This window comes from Saccostrea echinata, unplaced genomic scaffold (assembly GCF_033153115.1).
Source record: "Saccostrea echinata isolate AGI-Se365-2 ecotype Australia unplaced genomic scaffold, CSIRO_AGI_Sech_v1 ptg000001l, whole genome shotgun sequence".
NCBI classification, from domain to species: Eukaryota; Metazoa; Mollusca; class Bivalvia; order Ostreida; family Ostreidae; genus Saccostrea; species Saccostrea echinata.
In genome coordinates, this window is record NW_026889750.1 from 16840898 (window position 1) to 16851976 (window position 11079).

Below are 11079 nucleotides of genomic sequence, written 5' to 3' on the forward strand. Positions count from 1 at the left end.
TAACCTTTTCAACTGCATCAACATTTTTTTACCTTGACCTTTCCTTTGACCTTAACTTCATTTATTTTACATTAGTGTTTAGTTCAGTTTTAAATAAACCATTCAAAATATTTTTATCAAACTTAAATATGCTGATACATATTTGTAAGAAGTATTCAACTGCATCAAAAACATTTGACCTTGAACTTTCCTGTGACCTTGACCTCACTTTTTAGCTCACCTGAGCTGAAAGCTCAAGTGAGCTTTTCTGATCACATTTTGTCCGGCGTCCGTCTGTCTGTCCGTCTGTCTGTCCGTCTGTCTGTAAACTTTTCACATTTTCGACTTCTTCTCAAGAACCACTGGGCCAATTTCAACCAAACTTGCCACAAAGTATCCTTGGGTAAAGGGGATTCAAGTTTGTTCAAATGAAGGGCCATGCCCTCTTCCAAGGGGAGATAATTAGGAATTAGTGAAAAAAAATGGCATCATTTAAAAATCTTCTTCTCAAGAACCATAGGGCCAGGAAAGATGAAACTCATGTGGAAGCATCCTTAGGTAGTGTAGATTCAAGTTTGTTCAAATCATGTTTTACATAGAAATATATAGGAAAAATCTTTAAAAATCTTCTTCTCAAGAACAGCAAAGCCATGATGAGTCATATTTATATGGAAGCATCCTCAGGTAGTGTAGATTCAAGTTTGTTCAAATCATGATCCCCGGGGGTAGGGCGAGGCCACAATGGAGGATCAAAGTTTTACATAGAAATATATAGGAAAAATCTTTAAAAATCTTCTTCTCAAGAACAGGAAAGCCATGATGAGTCATATTTATATGGAAGCATCCTCAAGTAGTGCAGATTCAAGTTTGTTCAAACCATGACCCCCGGGGGTAGGGCGGGGCCACAATGGAGGATCAAAGTTTTACATAGAAATATATAGGAAAAATCTTTAAAACCCTTCTTCTCAAGAGCAGCAAAGCCATGATGAGTCATATTTATATGGAAGCATCCTCAAGTAGTGTAGATTCAAGTTTGTTCAAACCATGACCCCCGGGGGTAGGGCGGGGCCACAAGTGAGGATCAAAGTTTTTCATAGAAATATATAGGAAAAATCTTTAAAAATCTTCTTCTCAAGAACAGCAAAGCCATGATGAGTCATATTTATATGGAAGCATCCTCAGGTAGTGTAGATTCAAGTTTGTTCAAATCATGAGCCCCGGGGGTAGGGCGGGGCCACAATGGAGGATCAAAGTTTTACATAGAAATATATAGGAAAAATCTTTAAAAATCTTCTTCTCAAGAACAGCAAAGCCATGATGAGTCATATTTATATGGAAGCATCCTCAGGTAGTGTAGATTCAAGTTTGTTCAAATCATGAGCCCCGGGGGTAGGGCGGGGCCACAATGGAGGATCAAAGTTTTACATAGAAATATATAGGAAAAATCTTTAAAAATCTTCTTCTCAAGAACAGCAAAGCCATGATGAGTCATATTTATATGGAAGCATCCTCAAGTAGTGTAGATTCAAGTTTGTTCAAATCATGACCCCCGGGGGTAGGGCGGGGCCACAATGGAGGATCAAAGTTTTACATTGAAATATAAAGGAAAATATCTTCTTCTGAAGAACTGCAAACCATGATTAGTCATTTTGATATGGAAGCATCCTCAGGTAGTGTAGATTCAATTTTGTTCAAATGGTGACCCCCAGGGGTAGGGTGGGGCCCAATCGGGGATGGAAAGTTTACATAAGAACATATAGAAAAAATATTTCTTCTCAAGAACAGAAAAGGTATGTTATGTCATATTGATATGGAAGCATCTTCAGGTAGTGTAGATTCAAGTTTGTTCAAATGATGACCCCTGGGATAGGGAGGAGCCACAATGGGGGATCAAATTTTTACAAAGGAATATATGGGAAAATTTTTTTAAAATCTTCTCAAGTACGACAAAGCCATTTGTTATATTGACATGGAAGCATCATCAGGTAGTTTAAAATTCAAGCCAATGTGCTCAGGTGAGCGATGTGGCCCATGGGCCTCTTGTCTTAGGTTTGCATTTGCCGAAGGTAAGTAGAATAAAATCAATCTTGCATCAATGGGAGAAAAGACACTTAACACCAATAGGGAAAATCAAAACTTTGGTTTTGCCTCTTTGAAATCATATTTTTGTGGAATTCCAAATCCAGATGACAACTTTTATAAAGAATTGGATAAAGTGTTCTTTTCCTTCTTGTGGAACCACTCCCAACATAGAATAAAAAAGGATGTAATCATTAAAAAATATGAAGATGGGGGATTAAAGATGATGAATCTAAAGGCTTTTATATCTTCTTTAAAATTATTTTGGATGAGACAACTTTTATTGACAAATAGAGGTCTTCATGATTTTATACCAAATTTAGATCTAAATAAAGTTACAATGTGCAGAATTGAATATATCAAAACAAATCCAGATGACAACTTTTATAAAGAATTGGATAAAGTGTTCTTTTCCTTCTTGTGGAACCACTCCCAACATAGAATAACAAGAGGCCCATGGGCCACATCGCTCACCTGAGCACATTGGCTTGAATTTTAAACTACCTGATGATGCTTCCATGTCAATATAACAAATGGCTTTGTCGTACTTGAGAAGATTTTAAAAAAATTTTCCCATATATTCCTTTGTAAAAATTTGATCCCCCATTGTGGCTCCTCCCTATCCCAGGGGTCATCATTTGAACAAACTTGAATCTACACTACCTGAAGATGCTTCCATATCAATATGACTAAACATACCTTTTCTGTTCTTGAGAAGAAATATTTTTTCTATATGTTCTTATGTAAACTTTCCATCCCTGATTGGGCCCCACCCTACCCCTGGGGGTCACCATTTGAACAAAATTGAATCTACACTACCTGAGGATGCTTCCATATCAAAATGACTAATCATGGTTTGCAGTTCTTCAGAAGAAGATATTTTCCTTTATATTTCAATGTAAAACTTTGATCCTCCATTGTGGCCCCGCCCTACCCCCGGGGATCATGGTTTGAACAAAATTGAATCTACACTACTTGAGGATGCTTCCATATAAATATGACTCATCATGGCTTTGCTGCTCTTGAGAAGAAGATTTTTAAAGATTTTTCCTATATATTTCTATGTAAAACTTTGATCCTCCATTGTGGCCCCGCCCTACCCCCGGGGCTCATGATTTGAACAAACTTGAATCTACACTACTTGAGGATGCTTCCATATAAATATGACTCATCATGGCTTTGCTGTTCTTGAGAAGAAGATTTTTAAAGATTTTTCCTATATATTTCTATGTAAAACTTTGATCCTCCATTGTGGCCCCGCCCTACCCCCGGGGCTCATGATTTGAACAAACTTGAATCTACACTACCTGAGGATGCTTCCATATAAATATGACTCATCATGGCTTTGCTGTTCTTGAGAAGAAGATTTTTAAAGAATTTTCCTATATATTTCTATGAAAAACTTTGATCCTCACTTGTGGCCCCGCCCTACCCCCGGGGGTCATGGTTTGAACAAACTTGAATCTACACTACCTGAGGATGCTTCCATATAAATATGATTCATCATGGATTTGCTGTTCTTGAGAAGAAGATTTTTAAAGATTTTTCCTATATATTTCTATGTAAAACTTTGATCCTCCATTGTGGCCCCGCCCTACCCCCGGGGGTCATGGTTTGAACAAACTTGAATCTACACTACCTGAGGATGCTTCCACATGAATATGACTCATCATGGCTTTGCTGTTCTTGAGAAGAAGATTTTTAAAGATTTTTCCTATATATTTCTATGTAAAACTTTGATCCTCCATTGTGGCCCCGCCCTACCCCCAGGGGTCATGATTTGAACAAACCTGAACCTACACTACCTGAGGATGCTTCCATATAAATATGACTCATCATGGCTTTGCTGTTCTTGAGAAGAAGATTTTTAAAGATTTTTCCTACATATTTCTATGTAAAACTTTGATCCTCCATTGTGGCCCCGCCCTACCCCCGGGGGTCATGATTTGAACAAACTTGAATGTACACTACCTGAGGATGCTTCCACATGAGTTTCATCTTTCCTGGCCCTATGGTTCTTGAGAAGAAGATTTTTAAATGATGCCATTATTTTTTCAGTAATTGCTAATTATCTCCCCTTGAAAGAGGGCGTGGCCCTTCATTTGAACAAACTTGAATCCCCTTTACCCAAGGATACTTTGTGGCAAGTTTGGTTGAAATTGGCCCAGTGGTTCTTGAGAAGAAGTCGAAAATGTGAAAAGTTTATAGACAGACAGACGGACGCCGGACAAAATGTGATCAGAAAAGCTCACTTGAGCTTTCAGCTCAGGTGAGCTAAAAAATTTAAAGAAACCATTAAAGATATTTTTATGTAAGTTTATGCACTTATACATAATTTGGCGAGAATTTATCATCTATATCCAACTTTTTAGAATTCAATTTCAATTTTAAAGAAACTATTCAAGATATTCTCATCAAATTTCATACACTACTACAAATTTTCATGTTGCATTACTAATATACCCTCGATGGGGCATTCATGTCCTATGGACATATTTCTAGTTTTTTTAATTATAGGCCATTGGGCATGTAGGACGAGTGTTGAGTTTGAAAAGTTTAAGTTGAAACGTGTGTCTACGGTGTAAAGGAAATTATTTCTCAAGAACTAGTATGTAATATAACACGTTTTTTTTTGTCATAAGTTATGTTTACTAAGTATAGGTTAGAAGTTTAAAAAGAAAGTTATGGTCAAGAGAGTATTTGATGATAGCAGGAACAACAAGATGTGTTTATGACAAAGCGATGCCCCCGTATAGCAACTTATAGTGAAGGTTAAACTTTTTCAAGTGCAAATCAGATATGTTGGTACCCAAAGTAAGGTCTTGTCTCGAGGAATATACCTGTGAAATATGAAAGCCCTAGCAGCAACCATTGAATAGATATGGAAAAGGTTAAAGTTTTTTGAAAGTAGGTGAAACATCAAGGTCAAGGTCAAACAGTCAAAATTAATGGTGCTCAAGGAAAGGCCTTCTCACAAGAAATACACATGTGAAATATGAAAGCCCTAGCACCAACCATTCACAAGTTATGGCCAAGGTTAAAGTATTTCAAAAGTAGGTCAAACTCTAAGGTCAAGGTCAAAGCGTCAAATTTGTTGGTATCTAAAGTAAGGTCTTGTCACAAAAATTACACATGTGAAGTATGAAAGCCCTAGAACCAATTGTTCAAAAGTTGTGGCCAAGGTTAAAGTTGGTTTAATTTTGCAAAACTGGGTCAAACTCCAAGATCAAAAGGTCAAATATGATAGCGCCCAAAGAAAGGTCTTGTCACAAGGAATACACTTGTAAAATATGAAAGTCATAGCTCCAACCAATCAAAAGTTATGGGCAATGTTAAAGTTTTTGCGGACAAACAGACACACAGACGGATGGACAGTGCAAAAACTATATACATGTACCCCGAAATCTTCGATTACGGAGGCATAAAAAGACTTCTGGGTAAAACACAAAATTGTCTCCCTTGTTCCAAGGGAATTGAATCTCATAGACACATAAGGCTACGTATACAAGTCAAAATAATTTAAGTTCCACAACGATTTATAATATATAAATACTTAAATCTGGAAGGGAATATGAGGAGGAAACGGACTTGTATAATTTGTCTTATTTACTAATTATATCATGCTGAAAATTAATTAGCAGATTGAGCATGATTAAATGGATAATTAATCAACAATGTCATTCTAGTCATGTTAACATTGCCCTTGAGAGTTTTAATAGGATTTATGAGATCTTGTGACTCTAAATTTAAATGATATATATGTATGTCAAATCAACTCACATGCAGGAACATGCAGTCATCTGACATGTCAGTATAGGTTGTTTTAGATCCAGGATTTTTTTTTCCAGTGGGGTTCCACACCAACACTTAATGCTTTGACAGCCAAAAAAAAGGTAAACAACTTATCTAAAACCGAAAAACTGACTTCAGGGTTAGGGTGAGAAAGAAGGTGGGGGGGGGGGGGGGGGTGAGACAAGTTGCTTTCCTTAATGTACAGTTTCATATATATATCTATATGACTTTAAATACGATTTTTACCATGGGGCAATGTTTTCTAGGAAGGGGGTGTCCAAGGTCATTTGGGGAAGGATTACTTTTTTATATAAATTTCATAACTCTGAAAATTTCAAAGGGGGAGGGGGTCTGGGCCTCCTACATGTAGCTGACCCCCTTCTCTAAATCCTTGTATGAAATACACGTAGAACACGTACAAAAGCAATGGAAAAGTTAAAAAAAAAGAAACATTTCTGATTGTTGCATACCTATAGTGATTAAAAGGAGTTTAATTAAATTCTACATCATTTTCATTTGATCTTTTTTGAAATTTAGATCTGACCTAGAGATATTACGGAAATTAACCGATTTCTTTGTTGCTTTATAAGGACTTATCTTTAAGGTGTTATCATTACAAACTGGACGTGTTTCTAAAGTTACAGTGTGACAATGAAAACAAATGTACTTCACAATTTTTCCATGTCTGCACGCAATTCTCTTGTTTTGTCGTTTAATAATAGGACTGTCAAACACAGAGCATGATTGATGCCCATTAATGATCGAATAATTAATGAGCAATTAATAGAATAATCAAAAATGATTAAATGTGCAGAAAATATACTGTTTATGTGCATCGTAAAAGACTGTTCATCAAGCACGTTGACGTAGAATATTGTTAAAACAATTTGCAATAGTGAGGCCAGCTTTAAAATAATGTTTGTTTCCCCTCTCCCGAGTCAGGATGCAAAAAATTTGGTCGGTAGGTAGGTGGAATTTTTTCCCCCGGAAAATTCCAATTTCAATGCTGAATTTTCAAAATCTATATTCCTTAATGCATAAAAAATAATTGGTTCCTCAAGGTTAAAAAAAGTTTTGAGTCGGGCCATTTTTAGCAAGTCAGTTGGGAGAGAGCAACCAAACAATTTCTTAAAGATGGCCTGACTTTAATTAAATTTTGGATATAATTTTTATCTGAGTCAAGAAACAACATGAGCAAGATTAACTAGGATGGATTTTTTTTCTGGTGTCAGATTTTTTAACGGACAAAAAATTTTGCAATAACAAGCTAGACATGAGCGTCCATATGATAAAAAAAATTAGCTTTGAGAACACATGTTTGGCCTTTTATCAAGTGCATATTACTCATTGGATAAATTTCATATAGATCTGACCTCGTAATGTCATCTTAATAAATACATTTGTATGCATTTTATAAACATGGAAGATCGAGGTAGATTTCCACATATATTTGAAATCAAAGTACCGAAAGTGCTGAATCGATTGTTCGTGCACAATGTGACCGAACGGAGTAACCTTTAAAATTTTCATTTAGAGATTCTTCTCACTTTTATGGCAGGTTACAAAAACTTAATAACTGACCACGTGAACCTTGAAATAGAGATTCTCTTGTAGAGAATGCTAAAGATGCAGAGGATTCAAAACAAAAAAAATGTTTGATACATGCAGCACTAATCCCCTAAAAACTCATCTGGTCACACTAAGGCAACTATTCATGTACGTGCCACAATATCCCCTAAAACATTAATTAAAATTCACAAGGCCACAGGCTAAGGCAACAATTTTTGTGCGAACAATAGTATGGGGTTTCATATACGACTACTAACTGTCACTGTCAAATTGTCACTGCCAGCAGTTGACTTACATTGAAAATATATGATATTGCCTATGCTATTGCATTATCTTTGATCACGATAGTCTAGTGGTAGGGCTTTTGCTTTGTGATCGGGAGGCACGGGTTTTGATTCTTGTTCGCCGCGCCGCGTCAAACCTAAGTCATGAACATAGTTAGTCACTGTTCCTTCGCCAAGCGCCCGACACTAGAAGTGAAAGTCATGGGTCTTTCGGATGAGGCCTTAAAAAGCGAGGTATTGTGTCACGGTAGGCGTTGGTACGATAAAGGACCCTCACTGCTCAGTGACCATAATTGCCGAGTATACGTCTAAATTTGAAGCCCTTCTCCGGTATACGGTTACGTCTCTTTATGAGTGAAAAATTCTCGAATGGGACGTAAAGCAACATACAGTCAATCAGTCAATCTTTGATATGCATCGCGAATAAACTCTATGCAACTAAAAAGGTGATGATTTATATCCAACTCAAAAACTCCTGACAAGCAAAATAACACAAAGATATATTTGATCCTAGGTGTTTGGTGTTGGAGGGGGGTCTTTGGGGGGAGGGGTACCATAGATAACTCACAGGAGTATAATGTAAAAGTTGAAGATAATGAACATTGATCAATCTGCATTACTACATTGGGAATTATACTGATTAAAAATCTGATCCTCCCTCACCGGCCCCAGAACCGTCATTGTTGTGTATGACACTGTAATAAAGGCGTCAAATAAAGCGTCTGAGGAAGTATTTTTGTGGTATAATTTGTCCAAAAAAAAAAAAAAAAACTAAAGTGGTGTGACTTGGACTTAGATTATACTTCTTAATATAATAAATGGCCTTATTTAACATTAACATTTAACACAGATATCTCTTACACCGTTGTATTAATTATAATTGATTATTTGATTTTTATAAAATATATTAAAACATATACATGTATGTGTTCCGATTTTTTTCAGCTTTTAATTTTCTATGCTATGTTTAACAATCTAATGAAAACAACAAAATCTAAATTGCATGAGTTGGGGGAAAAAGAAAAGTTTAAAGTGGGGCGGGGTGAAGGTGGGGCAAAAACAAAGAAGACCTCACCCGTCCGCCTCCTCACTATATGACTTGCCTCTCCTTCAGTTTGTCAAGAAATATTGGAGTTTGAAGTTTTGTTACCCAGTGAAAATAACCCACCCCTTTCTTCCACTGCATTACTCCCGTCCATTTTGGATTTTTCTTATTGTTGCTTTTAGTTTTTTGTAATTAAGTTGTGTGCATGCGTTAAGTTACTGCGATCCATAACTTTGTCTATTTTCTACTGCTACAAATGGAGTCACTCTCCTTCAAATTACATGTATTAATAAAACCCTTGTGATTAGTGTTGACAAAACATGTATTTTCGCAGAAAGTGGGAAAATATATATGATGGTACAACATGCCATATATATATATATATATATATATATATATATATATATATATATATATATATATATATATATATATATATATATATATATATATATATATATATATATATATATAATGAGTGCAGGTACATACAAGAAAAAAGACTTTCCGGGGTGGATTTTCTTGCCAAAAAATAAGTAATTAATTCTAAGGTCAAGGTCATACATGAGTGGCAATCGTACTGGACGGTACACCCACATGCTAACTATTATATAAAAGTTAGGTTTACGATTGTTTTAGAAGAACAAGAAAAATATCCAGAATGTGAATCAAAGTGGCTCACTTCGTCTAAGAGGACATGATAATGCTCTTAGGCACACAAGAGAATTTGTCAAACTTGTCAAAATATTTCCACCACTATTTATAAATTTCTGACACGAGCCAATTTGGTAAACAATTCAGTGCATAAATATCATATTAAGCTGCAAGTTAATTACCATATAGGACACATTTAACGAATAATTAACCAACAATGTCATAAAGTGGTCATGTTAACATTGGCCTTGAGGTTTTTAATAGGAAATTTTAATTATTGTGACAAGAACTTCAAATGAAAAGTGTTTTAGATAAAATGTCGGAAGCAGAATATCACATTTATCTGATTTTAAATTATTGGTTGTTTTGGAAAATGACATTAAGAAAAATGAAAGGAACCAGTGTCTTGTTTTTGTTTGAATTTTCAGATATTTCTTAAACGGTATCAAAACTGTCGTTTTGAATTTCACATCCTTTCAAGTACCGGTATTCTGCTCTTGGAATCAGAACTGCTCTAGGAATATTTTGGAGATAGAGTTTTTTAGTTATTTTACTTCCCTTTTTTCTTTTACTTTTTAAAATTGTTTTAAAGACTTGATTTAAAGTACAAATATTGTTATTTGAGTGGTTCTCATTGAAAACTCCTTTTTTTTTTTTAAAATATACAGTGTGAAAGCAGAAACAGATGTATTTCACAACTGGATTTCATGCAATAGTACTTATTCTCTTTTCATGTCCTATAAACGTTAGGACTGCCAGCAGCCTCATGTCCTTTTATAAATTATTATAATGAGCAATTAATAAACATTTAAAAAAGATGATCAAAAACGATTAGATATGGAGAGAATACACAACTAAATGGTTGAATAAAAAAGCTGTCATTGTATATGTGACTGGTTTATCATTATTGTCATGCGAAATTGCTACAGTGTCCTTGAATTTTGAAATATTAAGTCAAGAAACAATACAGGCGAATATGATTCAAATCAAGAAAGAGCAAATTCAAGATCAACTATGAACCATATCGGCAAGAACAACCATGAACCAAGTCAAAAGCCAACACAGGCAAGAACACCTTTGAACCAAGCCAAGAACCAACACAGGCAAGAACAACCATGAATCAAGTCGCAAACCAAAAGAGACAAGAACATTTATGAATCAAGTCAAAAGCCAACACAGGCAAGAACAACCATGAACCAAGTTAAAAGCCAACACAGACAAGGGCAACCATGAACCAAGTCACAAACCAACACAGACAAGAACAACCATAAACCTAGGCAAAACGAACTATGAACCTAGTCAAAAAGTAACATAGGCAAGAACAGTTATGAATCAAGTCAAGAAAAACCAAAGGCACAACAAGTATGAACCAAGTCACAAACCAACACAGGCAAGAACATCCATAAACCAAGTCTAGAATCAATACAGACAAGAACAATTATGAACTAAGTCAAAACACAACATAAGCAAGAACAGCTATGCACCAGGTCAAGAACCAACATAAGCAAATATATAATATGTATATATTAACCAAGTCAAGAATAACACAAGTAAAATCAACTTTGGACCAAGTCAGGAAACAATATTGTCAAGAAAAATTATGAACCAGGTCAAAAAGCAACATAGGCAAGAACAACTATGATGAATGTAAAAGGTTATCAATCTCAGAAAAAAAAA